The 20039-nt window shown below is 39.6% G+C and overlaps 1 protein-coding gene across 1 annotated transcript in view; it reads left to right on the top strand.

Moving 5' to 3' along the window:
* Positions 1-15932: 15932 nt before the first annotated feature.
* The window catches only part of LOC124269695, a 68578-nt gene continuing 64471 nt past the window's right edge, over positions 15933-20039 (top strand). Inside the window, exon 1 of the mRNA XM_046704730.1 lies at positions 15933-15945. The gene's annotated coding sequence lies outside the window, so the exon portion shown is untranslated. The remainder of the gene's footprint in view (positions 15946-20039) is intronic.

The raw sequence follows: 20039 nt of genomic DNA, 5'->3' as shown, positions 1-20039 counted from the left end.
CAAAAATAACTTAAACATCATAGATGTATCTTAAATTGTGTTCATATCTGTAGCATAGTAAGATATTTACCTAAATACCACTTTACAGAGTCTCATAGCGTAGTATTTTATTTGCTGTAAGTAAAGCCCAGTCTGACTTGATCATTGCTAATTAAATCAATAGCCAGTCACCCCTGTTCCCAGCCTGCGTGATGACTTTTCTACGAGGAATTATCAAAACGTTTTGAGCCTAAAATACTTCTGATATGTGCATGATAAAAATAACTGTATGATATTGAAAAATGGTTTATATCATTTACATAATTTACGTATTAATGACATTAATGACATGCACACGTCGCTAGTTTCCGGTCACGTGACATCTGATCACATGTGTCCCTATTGAAACGGCAGAAATGGATATGCTTGAGTACGGAGCAGTTTTCGGTCCTCCCCGGTGAAGCACATTGCAGAACGATTGACAGCAGTATATGGAGGAGTCTTGCCCATCATTTGCAATCATCAAGCGATGGGTGAGGGAATTCCAGTGCGGTAGAGAGAGTCTTGAAGATGACCCCCGTCCTGGTCAGCCCACAACCAGCTCCAGCCAGGAAATCATTGACCAGACGCACGCCTTGGTAATAAGCAATAGTCGAATCTCCATCAATGAGTTAGAGCAGACAAGAGGCATCTAGTATGGATCAGTTGTAATCATCCTGCATGAACATTCCCACATTTAGTATGTCAGCATTAGTAATGATATTGAACAAGATATAACAAATCCCAGACCATTTTCGGTTAGGTAAGTTACTTGTGATGAAACTTGATTCATCACAATGACCCTGAGAGCAAACAGGAATCCATGTAGTGGAAGTAGCCAAGTCTCCTCCAACCGAGAAGTTCAAGTCGTCCAGAAAGGTTATGACCACCATATTTTGGGATAGCCAAGGTATCATCCTCATAGATTACCTTCCACGAGGACTAACGATGAATGGGGAATATGATGGTACCCTACTGAAGAAAGTGAGACAGTCCATCAAGGAGAAGGGCCGTGGCAAACTCAGGCTTCTACATCAGGACAACACTCCAGTCCATACCAGCCGTATTGCACTGGCTGCTGTTGAAGAATGCGAATTTGAAATCCTACCTCACCCACCCTTTTCTCTAGACCTGGGCCCCTATTCTCGAAAGGATCCTAGCCCTAGGATATCCTAACTTTGACCCTAGGGTCTAGGATAGGTGTCCTACCTTATTCTCAAAAAGTATCCTCGCGCTAGGATATCCTAACTTAAGACAAATACTAAGATAGGTTCTGACTTGTCCTAAGTCTATCTTAGTGGAAATCAACATGGTGTGGTGCTTGCTTGGTAACCAATTTTGACGTTGTCAAACAAAATAACTCGCCTAAATTACATCTGAATTTACAACAGCACACAGTTTTGATGAGCTAAGAAGCATTTTATAAGTTTATATTATCAATTTAACAGTAATGGATAGACATACTTGTTGCAATACACATATAAAAGAGATTTGTTCAATTCTTTCCCATTCTATCCACAACATTGCTCTTTTCTGTCACTTTGCTGTGAAATGTCAATGTCAAGGCCAACTTGATAAGGGAAGTAACTCCTGTTTATGCCCAAGGTGAATTTTCACTTTGTGAGATGACGCATAATTATAGTTCAAGTCATGATTTTCATAAAAAAACCCAAATAAAATGAAATATTGTTTGCACATATCTTAATTCTATTTTGGCAGACTTTCAAACTCTGAAGTAAAATACAAAATTATTGTTATCTCCTTGTTGAATAATTGAATTTTCAAAAAGTTCATTAACTAATACAAAGTGATGTAAATATCGAATATGGTAACATATAACAATACTTTAAGTACTAATTCACTCTATTTTATGGATACAAGATTTGATTTTGAATTATAATTATAACTCTAATTAATTATAATTTCTTCTAGATGTACTAAGTCCACCAAAAGCTGAATTTCATCGCTTTCCAGCTTTTTACTTCGATTTCTAGTCTAACCATTTATCTTGTAAACGAGTCTGTACTTGCCCTTATATATTAATGTTTTTATGGAATGAACCATGGGTACTATTTAGTGGAGTACCCAACTTAATGAAGGTTTTTTTTTATCTCACCTGGTGAAGAGCCTGCTATCCTAGCTAGGATAGGTAGCACAAGTTAGGACAGGGATAGGATCGTTTCGAGAATGGGTCTTATCCTAACGATAGGATGTCGTAACTCCTGTCTCAAGTACTTAGGATCTGCCTTAGCTGCGACACTTTCGAGAAAAAGGCACCCTGGCACCAACTGACTACCACCTGTTTCCTTATCCGAAGAAGCACCTCTGTGGTAGGAGATTCGATGATGATCGACAGATGTAGACACGTGGCTACAGGACCAAGGAAAGGACTTCTACAGAAAAGGCATAAATGTCTGGCAGACAAGATAGACCAAGTGCATTGACTTACAAAGCGATTTTGTTGAGAAAAAAATGGGGCTTGCATCGATGTCCTTCCTCTAAATATTTTATGCTCAAAACTTTTTGATAGCCCCCACGGTTCCCGACCATCTCCTATGTATGACGTATCGCACATAAATGTTCTGATGTTCTCCTCTCTCAGCTTCCCAATTCACTATGGTAATATTACACAAGACCATCAACCACTGCGTTTTATCAAACGTGAGTGAGAGAGTAAAAATTTGACGTCACTTCGGCAATATTTCAGCCATATCGTGACAACAAAAAAGGTATATGCTAAGAATAAACATATAGACTATTATATACTTTTCAAAAACCTATCAGCGAAGTACAGTATAATGACTAGATTATCACAAATTATTAAAAACTAGTTTGAGTTCAGTGTAAAATTTTAAATATTTCAAAACAACACAATAAAAAATCGGGCTATAGATCGACAGCAACTGAAGGCAGATTACCATGGACTGGGACCATGGGACCATGGGGATTTTCGTTACTTTTGCTACCTGCATGGTCCCTAGCTGGATTTATATCATGGCCTCAGCTGTTAGGGAATTTTCAGCAATTTAGCCATAAATTAAAACTACAAACATTCTACGATTAAAATTCTGGCAATGACCAACATACATTGAAGATGTGGTCTTAAATGAAGTGAAGTGACATAGTTGAGTTGAGTTGGGTTTTGCGTCACGTCGGCATTATTCCAGCCATAAAGTGACGAGAACTAGTTTGCATTAATAAACATTGTAAGTACATACTCGGTATGAGTTTTATTTCAAAAATATAGATTCATTACATTGTGATTTATAAGCAGAAAAAGTAATAACATCAAATTTAAAGGCAGGCAATTTGTTAGTGACATTTCACAGTTACAATTTATGATAGTTACATTTCACAGTTACAATTTATGATACAGTTCAACTTCCCTCAGGTAGTTCACTATCAGATGAGCGCTCACGCGGGAGAACAGATCTTTTAGGTTTGTTTCATCATAATGTGAGTCCCTTGCAGAGGACAAGTCCACGCATTCAAGCAGAATATGCTTGATGGTGAAACCCTCATCGCAAGACACACATGGGTGTGTGTGTGTGTGTGTGTGTGGGGTGTCCATCCCCATCCGTTTTCAGCAGGAAGTCATGAGTAAATCGGCTGTGGCCAATACGACATCGTCGTAAAATTACCTCATCACGTCTTGACTGACAACCCAAGTAGGTATAACCAATTGTTGGTTTCAATTCATACAGTTTATTTCTTCCTACTTGAGTGTCCCATCGTTTTTGCATCAGGTCCCGAGTATAGCTTTTGATAGTGGGTTTAAAATCGCTGTACAGGGATCAGCAGTGGAGATAAGGGCTTTGTCAAGAGCTGCTTTTGCTGCAGCATCGGCCTTTGTGTTACCTGCTATGCCGACGTGACCAGGCAACGAGCAGAGGACGATGTCGCATTGGGCAGTAGAGAGGTGGCTGTAAAGTTCCAAAATGTCCAGAATGATGGGGTGACTTGAAGTAACATTTTGAAGTGCTTGAAGGCAAGATAATGAATCTGTGAAAACGATGAAGTTTTTGGAATGATTCTGCTGTTTAATATAGGTCAGAGCTGAAAAGATAGCTTTGGCCTCGGCAGTGAAAAATGGAACTGTTGTCGGGAATCCTAGAGAAGACAGTCTTAGATCTTATGACTGTAGCACTGGCGACTTGGCCCTCATCCTTGGATCCGTCTGTGAAAATGGATCTATGGTTGTCATACTTGGAACGTAAGTGGATGTATTCCTGCTGGAACACCAAGGGATTTGTTTCAGACTTTTTGAATTTAGTGAGGGTAAGATCGACCTGTGGTTTCACCATCTGCCAGGGTGGTGAAGACAGGAGTCGGTAAGGAGCTATGCTATTGAGATCAATTTTAGCTGCAGATATGTGTGGTTGAATTCTGATTCCAAGTGGTGGAACCGGGCTTGGCAGTTTAGGAAACAGGTCTTCATAGAGAGGGTTGAAAATAAAATTGTATGCTGGATTGGACTGATTTGAACGTAATTTAGTGATATACTGCAGTGAGAGTTTAATGCGGCGTTGTTCAAGGGAAGGTTCGTTAGCCTCTGCATATAGACTGTCTACCGGAGAAGTCCAAAAAGCTCCCAGGCAGAGCCTCAGGCCTTGGAGGTGGATAGAATCTAATTTTTCTAGATTGCTTTTGCAGGCTCCACCATAAACAATGGAGCCATAGTCTAGTTTTGAGCGAACCAAAGATCAGTACAAGTGAAGGAGGGTAATCTGATCCCCTCCCCACTCTGTATTTGAAACGACTTTTAGTAAGTCCAGAGCCTTCAAGCACTTGGTTTTCAAATATTTTATGTGTGGCAAGAACGTCAGGTGGCGGTCGAATATGAGTCCCAGGAATTTGGCCTCTTCTACTACCTTGATGGGAGTACCATCTAAAGATAGGTCTGGATCCTTGTGTGGTCTGTATTTACAACAAAAGTGAATACAATTTGTTTTGGATTTTAAGAACTTAAAGCCATTTTCATTGGCCCATTTTTGGATTTTGTTAAGGCAGAGTTGTAGCTACCTTTCTATTGCGTGCATGTTCTTACCACGACATGAAATATTGAAGTCATCCACGAAAAGGGACCCATCAACACAACTGTTCAGAACGTTAGTGAGGCTGTTAATTTTTATGCTAAAAAGTGTGACAGACAGGATGCTGCTTCGGGGGCGCCCTGATCTTGATTGAAATAGTCAGACAGTGTGGAACCCACCCGAACTTGAAATTGTCTGTTGTTTAAAAACTGACATATGAATTGAGGTAGTCTACCCCTCAATCCAAACTCGTGTAAATCTTTTAGGATACCATGTTTCCATGTTGTATCATATGCTTTTTCTAAGTCGAAAAAGATAGATACTGTATGTTGTTTGTTGACAATGGAGTTTTTGATGGATGATTCCAGACGCACTAGATGGTCAATGGTACTTCGGTTTTTTCGGAAACCATATTGGAGGTCACTGAGGAGATTATTGGTCTCCAAGTATAGTTGAAGGGGCTTCAGATAAACTGAGAACCCTCTTTTTAGCTTCGTGAAAGGAGATGTTCTTTTCATGTTTCATCTTTACGATCTCTGATTCACGCTGCCATACAGGACAAGATTTGGAGGAGGTCATATGGTTACCACCACAGTTTGGACACTTCACTTCCTTGGTACAGTCATTGCTCTCATGTTTATCACCACAGTGGTAACAAACAGCAGAGGAACGACAGGACTTGAATCCATGGCCAAACTTTTGGCAGTTGTAGCACCGGAGAGGGTTGGGTATGTATACCTCCACTCCAATGCTGCAGTAACCAGCTCTAATCGAATCGGGGATCTTTGATCGGGCGAACGTAAAGAGATAGGTGTTTGTGGGTTGCACAACACCATCCTTCTTAAAAGTAAATCGCTTCACGGCTGTGACAGACTGCTGAGAAAGTTCCTGGACAATCTGTTTCTCAGTCATGTCAGACAGGCATCGAGCTCTGTCCCGTACTATGCCTGTGTTCAGGGTTTTGTGCGCTGAGACAGCAACCTTGATATTGACAAATTCTTGGATTTTGAGTAGATTCAAGGATTGGTGTTTCCGGGTACATTCTATCAGGAGCGAGCCGGATCGGAGCTTGGTGGCATTGGCAACCTCTCCGCAGATACCAGCGATACCTTTGGAGATTGCAAATGGATTTAGTTGCAACGGCTGCTTGTCACAAGCTTCAATGATCAGGAAGCGTGGCCAGTAGTCAGGTCGGGGTGGGCGTACTCTCGTCAGACGAGGAGTTGTCAGTATCCATGTGTCTTCATTTTGAACCGGGGCCTTGGGAAGCCATGTCGTGAGTAATGTGGTTCGGCATCCCCTCTCCCCACCCACCGTGGTGTGTCAACAAGGACGATCTTATATTGCAGCGGATCTCCAAGCTGCAAAGACTAGGGATAAGGGGGTGTTATACTCCAACGAATTGTCCATGACAATCAATTGGAGACGTACAGAAATCGGCGGTCAGCATCACCAGATTGGCTCATGAGCCACAGCCTTCTGTGCATGGGTCTGCGAGGCTAATTTGTTTTGGTAGAATATTAGTTAACATTTTAAACATGGCCAAAAGTGTTATGTAATACCAAATTTTGTATAGACATTCCATGCACAGGGCAAGGCGTGACCAGCCGATTGGTAGAATCGGGCCTATTCTACCACCCGTCTAGGCAAAGTTAGGGTCGAAGCGGTGTGTTGGATTATTGAACACTATTGCCGGTTCCGGCATCCTCAACCACCAGACTCCCTTCCTCTGCCGACACAGGGATGCAACCCACGGCAACCGGGTTGCCCAATTTGGTCGCCTCTTACGACCAGCAATGGGGTGCTGTGGACCTATTCGACCCCGGGTCCACACGGGGGCAAAGAGCCATAAGCGTTACCCAGCACCCACCACGAGGAGGTTGCTCTTCAAGGGTGCCTCGGCATAGCAGGTAACACAAAAGCCGATGCTGGAGCATAAGCAGCTCTTGACAAGCCCTTATCTCCACTGCTGATCCCGTACAGCGATTTCAAACCCACTATCAAAAGCTATACTCGGGACCTGATGCAAAAACAATGGGACACTCAAGTACAATTGGTTATACCTACTTGGGTTGCCAGTCAAGACGTGATGAGGTAATTTTACGACGATGTCGTATTGGCCACAGTCGATTTATTCATGACTATCTGCTGAAAACGGGTGGGGATGGACCCCATGTGTGTGTCTCTTGCGATAAGGTTTTCACCATTAAGCATGATCTGCTTGAATGTGTGGACTCATCGTCTGCAAGGGACTCACATTATGATGCAACAAACCTAAAAGATCTGTTCTCCCGCGTGAGCGCTCATCTGATAGTGAACCACCTGAGGAAAGTTTATCTGTATCATAAATTGTAACTGTGAAATGTAACTATCATAAATTGTAACTGTGAAATGTCACTAACAAATTGCCTGCCTTTAAATTTGAAGCTATGACTTTTTCTGCTTTTAAATCACAATGTAATGAATCTATGTTTTGAAATAAAACTCATTCCAAGTATGTACTTAATACAATGTTTATTAATGCAAACTAGTTCTCGTCACTATATGGCTGGAATAATGCCGATGTAACGCAAAACCCAACTCAACTCAACTCAACATTGCTTTTAAGCATCGAACTGAGAAAGTGACTCGGTAAGAAGAACGTGTGGTGAAGTAGACAAATGAAATTATATAAACAGTTAAATTGGTAATCTACTGTCATAACATATAAAAGCTCGCGCCTGTGAAATATCAACGAAACATTAGAAAAATAGCTCACACCAAAGGCTTCACCGAGTATTCACAGACAACATGCTTCCCATCTGCGGGAACCTATTTCACTACGAATGTGCTATGAGCGCAGCCCAGCTGTTGAAACCACTTTTCCCCAAGCGCTGGGAAAAAATTAGTGAATCGTTTGAACTTTAGCGAGGTTTTATTTTTTCAACTTTATATGTTGAATTTGTATTTTTGATGATTTGCTTCGGTAAGTCCATACCGAAAGGTATCCGAATCTGCAAAGTTGTGTTTTACGTTGCATGAGACCTTTAACGCAAACAGTCAGTAAAGTTTTCTCTTATCGTCAATATATGAGGCTTAACCAAGCATATAAACAGGACAATGCCACTTGAAAACAACATATTCGCGTTCATTTTTATGTGTAGTGTAGAAGTTAGGCGTCACAACTCAAATCTGTAGGCATTCTGCCACAAACAAACAAGAAAGATATACAGATTTCATATCATATTTATTAGCTTCGTTTCGATCAGTAGACATTTGTGAATTACATTGCCTCATTGTCCCTTTTCCTCCTCCTGTACAGATGCATCACTTTCTGTATCAGATATCATGTCTTCGTTTTCGGTCAAGTCTTCCACCCCAGATTTATATATATTTGTACAGTTTTGGAATCATGTCATGATACATAGTATTTGTGTCTTGTGTTTGCTTCAGTATTTCTCGTGTCTTCGTACCCTTCTTCATATGATACAGATAAGTAATAAATCGTGCATACGTCTCTTAAAAAGTAATCCATATTAATTTCTTCAGTTTGGCTTCTATCACGTCTTCGGTAACACCTCTTTTCGTGTACAGCTGTCGCTTCTCATCCCAAAAAATCTTTATTCAACTCACGTCTGTGATATCGCTTAACGATTCATTATCGTCATCATCATTTTCCATTTCAGGACATTGTTTATCATGTTAATGTCTTTGTAAGTTATGTTTATTGCTAAACACTTGACCACAATAGTCACAGTCCACCAGAGGACGTGGTCTCTTCACAGCAGAGAAGTTGTCGTCTTCCTCCCACTTCCTTTTGAAACCCACTCGGGGTATCCCAGGTGGACCGACTGAGGACTGTTTGGGACACAAGTTTCCTCTGTGTTTTTGCAAATCAAAATGATGCTGAAACACGAGTCATCACAAGATAGCATTGTTAGGAGGTTTTCTTCACACGTCTGCTCACTTTGAAAGTCTAACTCTGACTGGTTTGTCCTGGCTCGGAGGTCTCCTTTTAAACTGAAGACATTGGGACAAAGTCGCAAATGGGGAGGTGTTTGTCAGTTTAGACCATGCATGACACAACTTGTAACAAAGATTTCTTCCACGGAAGCGAGGTTGGGGTCGAAGTGACAATACTGCGTGATAAATGTCTTGCTACATCCATGTGGTTAACGTCCACTCACCAGTATGTAGATACTCGTCAATGTACTAGGCTGACAATACTGCACGATAAATCTCTTGCTACATTCACGTGGTTAACGTCCAGTCATCAGTATGTAGATACTAGTCAGTGTACTAGGCTGACAATACTGCACGATAAATTTCTTGCTACATTCACGTGGTTAACGTCCAGTCATCAGTATGTAGATACTAGTCAGTGTACTAGGCTGACAATACTGCACGATAAAGTTCTTGCTACATTCACGTGGTTAACGTCCAGTCATCAGTATGTAGATACTAGTCAATGTACGTCTTTATATTTGGTCTTATAATCCTAAAAAATTAGTTTATTTTGATACTTGTATGCATTTTGAAACTTAATAAAAAGCAGGCGTTCTGCTGATACTTACAATGAATTTATAACAGGACTGTGATATCTAGACAGTTTGTAGTTTGCCCATGTGAATCATAATTCGCACACATACTCTAGTGACCGCCTCCGTGGTGTAGTGGTTAGAGCGTCCGCCCGGGAGCGGAAGGTCGCGGAGTTCGATCCCCGACCGCGTCATACTAAAAAGATGTTAAAATATGCTACTTGCTGGTCCCTGCCTGGCGCTCGGCATTAATGGGTACAACAAGGACTGGTCGGCTCGGAGTCAGTATAATGTGTCAGAGTGGGGTATTCATGCTTCACTGCGGCATGGTATCTCAGTGGGCTCAGCACTATAAAACCAGCTTCAGTCTGGGCTAGTACAAGCAGCCGCACATACACATACACACGCATGCACATCGTCATATGAGCGAAATATTCTCAAAGTACGACGTAAAACCCAATTTCACCTCACCTCACATATTCTAGTGTATGTTGTCTGTCTCATTACACTTCACGGCGAAAACAATGATTCTGTTGAATGCTACGACTAATGAATAAAACAAAATGCAGATATTAAAATTAAAACAGATTAAAGTTATAGGAACAATGTCAGGCTATTACCTTGTTCGAGAAATGTATCCATCAATATCCACAAAACGAGTGATGTGCCATTCATCTGCAGCTGTTCCAAGCAATGTGTCTTTTAACAGTCTAGTATACGAAAAAAGTGATATATCGTTTCCGGTATTTCACATTGGCGTATAGTCTCATTGGTCAGTCAAGATAGCACACCTGGCAACTAACTGCATAATGTCCGCCCTTCTTTTAAAAAAAGTAATTTAGTTTGTCAATAATGAGCAATCAACCAATGTATTGGCGGTAAATCCTTTGAAAGAAGGACGTTGTTTTTCACAGACACTTTACGGCAGAGTGTATTCAGTATAGATTAGTAAATCTACATACATAAACACTACCTTTTGACAAATCCGCTGTGTAAAATAAGAGTAATTAGCCAATCAGCGTGTTATCGGTTAATCCTTTGATCGATGTTTATAATGTTGAGTATTTACTCCAGACACAAGAAATGCCAAATGGGAACCTTTGTCGGGTAATCTAAGTGGTGTTACCACTAATTATACCTGTTATAAATTCATTAACTGACCATCAAGTGAATGATGACAAAATAACATGTGTAGGTTTATACCACCTAACACGGGTTACAACAAGGGAGTATTATTTGCTGTATGGGCCGACACTGTTTTGAGAATACGAACAGAACTTCATTGTTGCATAAGAAATACATATAAGCATTTGCTGTGTGCTAAAGCTGTATGTACCTATTTACAGATGGCAAAGTGGGGTTGTTTACGTTACGGATTCAAATAAATCAAATATCAATGTTGAAGATCATACGTAATAGACGTTATATTTTTACATGACATGATTAAATATCGAAGTAAAAACCCACAGAAATGGACTCAATATGGATCAGTCATTATACCATCCAGGCATTAGAAAACTTGAAAAACCCACATTGCTTTGATACTTTATTACAATCACACAAGAACTGCCGGGGATATTTTCAAATAACGGCATCTGATGGGCATCCACCCTTCTTAATGTCGCACTGTTTAGGTTGAAGAAATTAACCGTAACCGTGATGAGCAAGGCTGATCATCGTTTTCACTATGACTGACTGACTGACTGAGTTTAGTTTTACGCCGCTTTTAGCAATATTCCAGCAATATCACGGCGGGGGACACCAGAAATGGGCTTAACACATTGTGTCCATGTGGGGAATCGAACCCGGGTCTTCGGCGTGACGAGCCAACGCTTTAACCACTAGGCTACCCCTTCGCCCCGTTTTCACTATGACTAGCTGCTGGCTCGAACAAATAGGGTCTAGCGACACCAAGCAATTTTGACAGAATCGTGTATGAAAACAAGTTGTAACTTGAAAGCTAGGCAAAGCAGGTGACAAAATTAAATGACAGTAGATTGTGAGAACATATAGCTTTCAATTTTCACAACAATTGTCTCAATTTCAGGTTTATACAAACCTGTAAACAAGTTAATTTAGCCCCTGAAATGTACATGAATTCGGCCCTCATATGTATTCCTCACATAACGTCACAGAGACGCGCCCCTCTGATTGGTTGAAATTTCGTTCGCGGGTGAGAATTGTGCACTGTTGTCAAAAGGTCGATTTAAGTTAATTTAAGATCGAAATGAGTAGTTATAATGACGTTACAGCAACAATGATATCAAAATTATGAAAAAATGCACTTACGCCCCCTCAAACGTTAAACAACTTTTGCGTTTTCAATGATGATAGTTTCTTAAACAACTTTTTGGTGGAGTCCGGAAAATTTAAAGAAAGCTGTTGGGTATTACATGTGTACTATTTATATTCATGTGGCAATTTTGTACAATGATAAAATTTATAATTCATCTGTCCGTTTCTGACTCAAACGGACTGTAGGTGTAGCTGATCTGCTATTACTGGGGCGGTGGGGTAGTCTAGTTGTTAAAGCGTTGGCTCGTCACGCCGAAGACTCGGGTTCGAATCCCCACATGGGTACAATGAGTGAAGCCCATTTCTGGTGTCCCCCGCCGTGATATTGCTGGAATATTGCTAAAAGCGGCGTAAAACCAAACTCAGTCAGTCAGTCAGTCAGTCTGCTATTACTGACGCAAGCATTCGCGCCCCTCCGTCTAGTCGACATTACGTCGGACACTTATGTCAATTAGATAGACAATGACGACTTTACAGAGGAATCAAGACTGTGCTCGACTGTAGCATGGACAAAGACAAAATCACTATTTAGATTGTATCTCAGTGACGAGGGAAGAACGGATTTCCATGTCCTACATTGAGCCATGACTGTTTCTGTACATGTGTGAGGCTTCATCTTCTTGTACCAATAACACACAATATCATCTTGACAATGTGATTTATGCCTACTGGAGATGGAGTGATGATTTGGTAATGACTAACTTTCATGCCATTTTAGACGATCTGTTGCTTTTGAACGTATATATATATATATATTTGCCATTTCATCGGTACGATTTTGCAGCAAACGGACAATAATTCCCAACGTGAAGCATTTATTGCGCTTAGAACACCATGGTAGTTATCAGAATGAACAGTATGCAATAAATCTATTAAAACTGAATCCACACTGCGTATGTATGTACTCATATGTAACATCTAAACTGATATCATAGTTAATAGACATCAGGGCCCGGTTGTTCAAAACTCGGTTATCTTAACCGCCGGTTAACTCCTAACGTCCGGTTAAATCCTTAACCGGCCGTTAGCTAACCGAACGTTAAATATGCGTTGTTCAAAACATGGTTAGTGATTCCGTTAGCTAACGTCACCGTCAAAGTTAACCGTGTGGTTAACGTCACTGGTTAGCTTCCATATATCCCAGAATTCCGTTTTCTGTTTACTTCCGGTTTGCCAAAAATGGAATCGCAACATGTCGCCTGCATCCCTAGAAAAATGAGAAGTAGAAATTTCCCTGCTGACGAGAATGGTTGAGCCCAAATGGTCTTTGTTATCGGTGAAACATTCGACTGTAGTTTCGAAGAAACGGAAAAACACATTATGGTCAAAGATTATAAGAGAAGTGAATGCGAAGGGGGTAGCTCCGAGACCCTTGGTTGAAGTGAAAGAAAAGGGGACAAACATGGATCGGAAGGCCAAGAACGACCACAGAATTCAGTCACGGAGCTCAGTCAAGCAACCAGCCATGTCGTTGACATGATGCGTGAATCGGCAAGTTTTGACGGTATATTTTTCAATAAATCAAACAGTGTACTGCAGTAAGGGACCGTTCATAATTTATCGCTAGGGGGGTGATTATGATTTTTATGGAGACGCTTGTGCAATGTGAATGACCCCCTCTAAAATTTATGTACAAAATAAGTGACCCCCCTGCATGTCATGTACAAAATCAATGATCCCCCTTCCCACCCATAATTTCTAAGCATAATTTTAAGCATATTTTTATGTACGAAATTGATTACCCCCTAGTACGTGTGTACACAATTGATGACCCCTCTAGCTCGCCAGAACAAAATTGGCGACCCCTTATAATCATTATCACCCTCCCTAGCCATAAATTATGAACAGTCCCTAAATGACAAATTTCACTTCGACAAAAATGACGTTAAATGCCCTGTTCAGTAATTTTACTCAAAGTTCAGTGGAGCTGATACATTGCACCTAGATACCGATGACGATGTAGGCATATGATTACAATTTTCACAATATAATTAACAACAAAGGCCATACGAATTCTAGGCCTATATGAAAAATGGGACATTAATATCAGTTTCACACTCACAAAATCTCAGGTAGAAATGGAACAACAAACCACGTGGTAATGTCTATTATCTAGATCTACTTTACTGTCGACACCATATATGGAATAATCTAGATCTAGATTTCGATATTCAAATATAACATTTAATCAATGTGACTACGAAGCAGGCCTGCATATCACTCACAACAGAAATAGATAGATAGATCCACATAATAATGTTTTGATTATTTTCCTACACATCAGTTGCAACAGCAATGTTTATGCTAATAAAGTTTTCGTCAATTTACATAGCATTTTTAAAAGATGATTTGCTTCAATAAAAAATCGAAGAATGATAACGGAATAAAGAACTATTGCTGAAATGATTAGTAAAAATATGATTAAAATCCATCCATAGGAAGGGGATGCCAGACGGACAGATGTGTCCTTGCTCCTCAACCCTCACTTTGAAGTCCAATAAAATTCAAAATATATCACGCAGACAAATATATTGTACAGTTTCGAAATCTGCGGAAAATTTCATGTATCTTGCGACCATCCACAATTATCCTAGACAAAGCTTAAGTGCTGAACACGACCTTTCAAAATAAGCTTCATCGTAAATGTCGCCATTTTGACACTATACGAAATAGAATACGATTCACAGCGTTATTTGGTGTGTTTTGAAATATAAAATTCGGATAATTACTAGAGTTACTGAATTTCAAAAACAGCATAATAATCATCACTGATATCAGTTTTTCATGAAATCACTAATGATAATTCTGAAACGTTGCCAATGAACCTGGAATCGTGTTGGGATGTTTTCATAAATACACTAACACGAACGCCAAAGTGCGCTTTCCGCCATATTGGATTGTGTTTACAAAATCACGTTTCGCGGAGGCCGGTATTGAGACGCCAATTACAACACTTATATTTCATATTCAGCTGCGACAAATGCATCACTGAAATTCCCCATGCATTTTAGAATCAAATTACAACTGGTCTGTGCCACCAGTACCAACTGTCTAGATAAACTGGAACGAAGATACTGGGGGTGAAACGAACGCTGTGAGCTAAAGACACCATTTGTTTGAAATGTAAACAAAGAATTCACACATTACACTGTGCAGCATTTTCTCAAATTTTCAGACACCCATTCAATACTTTAAGAATACAAATGGAAAGAGCAAAGAATTCACATGGAAAGAGCATCGCATCAAGAAATGGCAAATTAAAAATAGATACAATACAGTAATGTGATGTGTTTATAATGCCGTCCGGTGATTCCGCGCACCTAAGCACATCGATCACAACACTTAATTTTGAACGGGTACAAAAGACATACCTGAAAAGTGTTAAATCTTGTGTACAAGGGACAGCACTCCGTATGGCATATGTGAAAGCGTAATCTGTATAAGAGTTATCCCCCTTGTAATGTCCATGAAGGGTCGTTACTCAAAGCCATAGGCACATGTAAATGGATACTTTACAGTTATTTTGGAGAGAACCGTCCCATGATCAAGGTCAGTAATATTTATTTCAACACGTTTATGTATTTTCGTGAGCTGTCTACAGAATACTATGATAGAGCAGTATTGAAGATCTAAACGGGACTATTTATCGGCAATATTGACGTTTGAATTCTTCGAGCTCCCTTCCCATGGATGGATTTTAATAACATTCTTACTAATCATTACAGCAATAGGCCTTAATTTCCTTATTATTCTTCGATTGTTAATGAGGCAAATTAAACACAAAAGCATCTTTTGAAATGCCTATATACTGTATAAATTGACGAAAACCTTATTAGCATAAGCATTGCTCTGGCAACTGATGTGTAGGAAAATAAACCAAACATCAATGTACATGTATATATCTATTTCTGTTGTGAGTGATATGCAGGCCTAGGTCGTACATCACGTAACTTTGATGAAAATGTTATGTTTCAAAATGGAAACCTAGATCCAGATTATGCCATATATGGGGTCAAGTTCAAGGTCGACAGTAAAAATAGATCTAGATTATAAACATTACCACGTGGTTTGTTACTGTGAGTGTGAAATTGATTTTTATGTCCCATTTTTATATAGGCCTACATTTCACTTTTCGTAATTGCCAATGGCATTTGTTAAATAGATAGATTATGAATATCGGTACGTAGGTGATGTACCAGCTCCACTTTATTTTACGTATTTACTCATTTACTAAAATTATTTAACAGGGCATATAACTTCATTGTTGTCGAAGTAAACTAATTCATCATTTATTGTTTGGTGATTTATTGAAACCTACACTCTGTCTCGAGACCGTCTGGGACGTCGTCAAAACTTGCCGAGTCACGCATCTTGTCGATGATGCGGCTGGTTGCCTGACTCAGCTCAGACGGTGGTGGTCCTCCGCCGGTCTTCCTTGACTGAAATCTGTGTTCAGTGTACTGTTTCTTTGCCTTCCGATTCATGTTTGTCCATTTCTCTCTCACCTCAATCAAAGACCACGGAGCTACCCCCTTAGCATTCACCTCTTTTACAATCTCTGACCATAAGGCGTTTTTACAATGTGCAATGTTTATCCAGAGACCATATAATAGATTATTATATGGTCTCTGGTTTATCCGATAGCAAAGACCAGTTGGCCTCAACCATTGACTGGATTACATTCTCCTCGTCAGCAGAGAAATTTCGACTTCTTTATTTCCTTGGGGTGCAGGCGACATTTTGCGTTTCCATTTTTGACAAACCGGAAGTAAACAGAACACGGAATTGTGGGATATATGGAAGCTAACCAGTGACGTTAACCACACTGTTAACTTTGACGGTGACGTTAGCTAATGTCATAGCTAACCATGTTTTGAACAACGCATATTTAACGTGCGGTTAGCTAACGGCCGGGTAAGGATTTAACCGGCCGTTAGGAGTTTACCGGCGGTTAAGATAACCGAGTTTTGAACAACTGACGAGGCTATTTTATCAATCTGTTAGCACTCCTGACAGGCATTTCCTATGATTACTTACTCACGGGGGTATTTCAATGAGGTAATATGCGTCACACTTAAACATTGTAAGTTAAACATCTTAAATCAAAATCATTATGTCGGGAATTTTCCTGAACATGTTACATCAATGTCATAATGCATTTCAGACTGTATTTATTACCAATGATGATACTTAAACATAACGGTTATGGATCTAAGGAGACCAGAGTCAATAAGATTTTTCAGAGTTTTAAGAGTTTTCCAACAGGCGATCAACAACCGTGAAACGTACCACCCCATTTCACTTGAAAGTTTGAAATGCCATTTGAATATTACTACGGCTGACACTGACATTCGCTCTTTCGTTGGCTACAAAGTCACGTTGAGAGTGGGGAACTTCTAAGGCATTATATGCAGTTAAAGTTGAGAACTTAATATCCAGCAGGTTTTTTTCCATTCACTGACCTTAAATCTGCCGTTTGGCGGCAAAGAGATAATAAGACATGCATTTGCCAAGTTTCATGCCATACAACCTCTGATAGGGTTCCGTGAGCAAACCTGCTTTAGTCATCAGGATCAGGTTGTGAGTCAAAGGTGTAGCATTATACAATACCTTTAAACTCATTCTTTTAAACTGAATGGAGAAGACCGCTTCAATGTGTTACTTGACATAACAACTGGAACTCTCCCCAGCATTCCGCACACACGTTTCGTTCTTCATCTGCCAGTCAAAACACTTTCATCCAAATATACTTGCACGCTGTAGGCTGAAGCGGATATTGTGCTAACAACTAATTAACTAATACAACTAGTTATTCAACATATAGGAAATAACTGGTCAGAGAACCTTTATCATTTACTGATTCAACACAGACCATTGAAGCCGAGAGTACATGGCAATACAGACTGTTTTGCGACGTGAGCGCCTTATGGGGATATATTTCATGCAATCGTTTGCAAAGATTCATAGGTATATAAATACATATGGATAAATGAAGATACACATTGAATAATAATGTATAGTTAGTGATGTAGAAACTTCTTGGGCAGCAATTTAGACTTGGTGCATAGACCTGAGGGTAGACAACTACATGGCATAATAATGTAACGCATACAAAGTCGCGCGGTAGGGAATAAACTTAGGTCTCTCTAGTCTTAAATATCTTTGTTATAAAAATGCTAAATACATGGTAAGTTTTTCATTTTTTGGCTAGTAGTCCTACAAACGTATCGAAAGATTGGTGCTTTGTATATTAATCTGGTAAAATTCCATATTATAGTGAATCTTAATGTTGTCGTATATAGGGAGTTTGATGATCTAACATCGTTGGACCTATTTAATACTATTCATTGTGTGTGTCGTATCACATGTGATCATCTGAGAAACAGTTTCATGATTTTACACGCCCTGCGTTGAGAAAAGTTATAGTAATCATCAGTGGCACTCTGTGTCGATTGCAGGAACCATTATGTGATCATACCTTTTGTTCCATTTTTCAGATTTCTCACTCACTGTAATGTAAGACAACCCTAGGATTCCCGATGAGATGTTACTATGTAGTTACTGTGGTGAGGATATCCCACCAGGGACTCAATGTGTAGAGGGAGAAGAGGCGTATCATGAGGAGTGTATCAAGTGAGTATATATTGTCTGTCATGTCTTTCTTCTGGGTACGCGTTCTATTCAGTTCAACTTATATCTGACCTTATTTGGATTAAACAAGTTAACAAGTGTCAAGTATCTGAATATTTCAATCTGCTGTATCTGACAAAACCAAAACATCACAGAATAGGGTAGTGTGCACTGAAGCTGTTCCTCCATGATAAAATATATATGTTTCCTTTGTCATAATCTGCGTAAAGCATTATTTAATTAACATAGGATGTAATGAAAAAACATTCAATATGATCTTCACCACTGACTGAGTGGAAATGTATTCTTTTCTTCTACTGTTGTTTCTGAAACTGAGGGACAGACCATAATGATGAAGAAAGTTTGGCTGGAGTTTTGCCATGTTTATTTGCAACACCAGATTCATCAGTATTACATTATCACCGTCTTTGAGATGGTGAACATTAGATTTTGAACCTTTGCCTTTTATTTGTTGTATCATGTTCCACACCTTTGACATCGGTGTATGAGAATTAATTCTGGAAGCATACTTTCTCGAAGATTGACACGTATTCTGTTTCAATGCGCTTCAAGCAATGTCATTAAGTATAAACAACGTCTTCACTGTTCCAGAAAAGGTCATGCTTTAAGTGTTTCATACAGTTTGATTTAAGTACCAATCATCCCTTCACTTTCCTAATTGAAAAAAGTGGATGAGCAGCAGGGTTGATAATTTTGAGAATGGTAGGGATGTGATCACTCCCACATATGTCAACATGGACCATCCATTCAAATTCATTATACAAGTTGGAGTGCCAAATCGTGTACAGAATATGTTCCAGTGTCTGAATGTTAATAGGTGGTTGAATCATCATTATATACTTTGTTTATTCCATGAAATAAATCCCTGAATGATTTTACCTTTATTATTAGTATAGGCACTTCCCCAAAGCGGGTTCTTCGCATTGAGATCAACTATGGTGCTTCCATTTTAGTACGACATGGTATCATGCATAGCCCCCATCTCTAAATACAAATCTTCAAACTGTTGCTGTTCATCTGGTATTTGCATTGACACTGTGCAGCTTGTATATTCCTTCCTCTTCTGATATTCGACACGAATGAAGAGATATATAAAAAAACTGCATAATGAATAAAAGTTCATGCTGGAATGACAGGTGGTTAAATTTACTTTTCAGTTGGATTCTCTTCAACCTTTGAATGTTCAACCAAGTGTTACATATACAGAAATCCCTTTGAATGTTTCAGACTCAATATTCCAAGAGGAAAGGAAGCACTCAAGATCTTAGGAGATATTTCCACACAGTCCAATGTTTTGTGCATGGCAATACATGTCAACTACATACATGGTCTAGCACAGGAAAACAGGGAACAAACTAAAAGGAAGAAGGAAAAGAGGGCTATAAAAGCAAGGGAATTGTTGAAAAACGCAACTGCACTCCGCAATTCTAATTCAGGGCATCTATTGATTCACTTCGTGGGACGAGAAAAAGAAGACACCTTTACTGGGGCATTTGACGAATTTGCTGATGACAAACTTCAGACT

The sequence above is a fragment of the Haliotis rubra genome, unplaced genomic scaffold, assembly GCF_003918875.1.
Source record: "Haliotis rubra isolate DU_JTF1 unplaced genomic scaffold, ASM391887v1 Scf1465, whole genome shotgun sequence".
Classification (NCBI taxonomy): Eukaryota; Metazoa; Mollusca; class Gastropoda; order Lepetellida; family Haliotidae; genus Haliotis; species Haliotis rubra.
The sequence above is the reverse complement of the archived record's forward strand: the minus strand, read 5'-3'. Positions and strand labels throughout refer to the sequence as shown.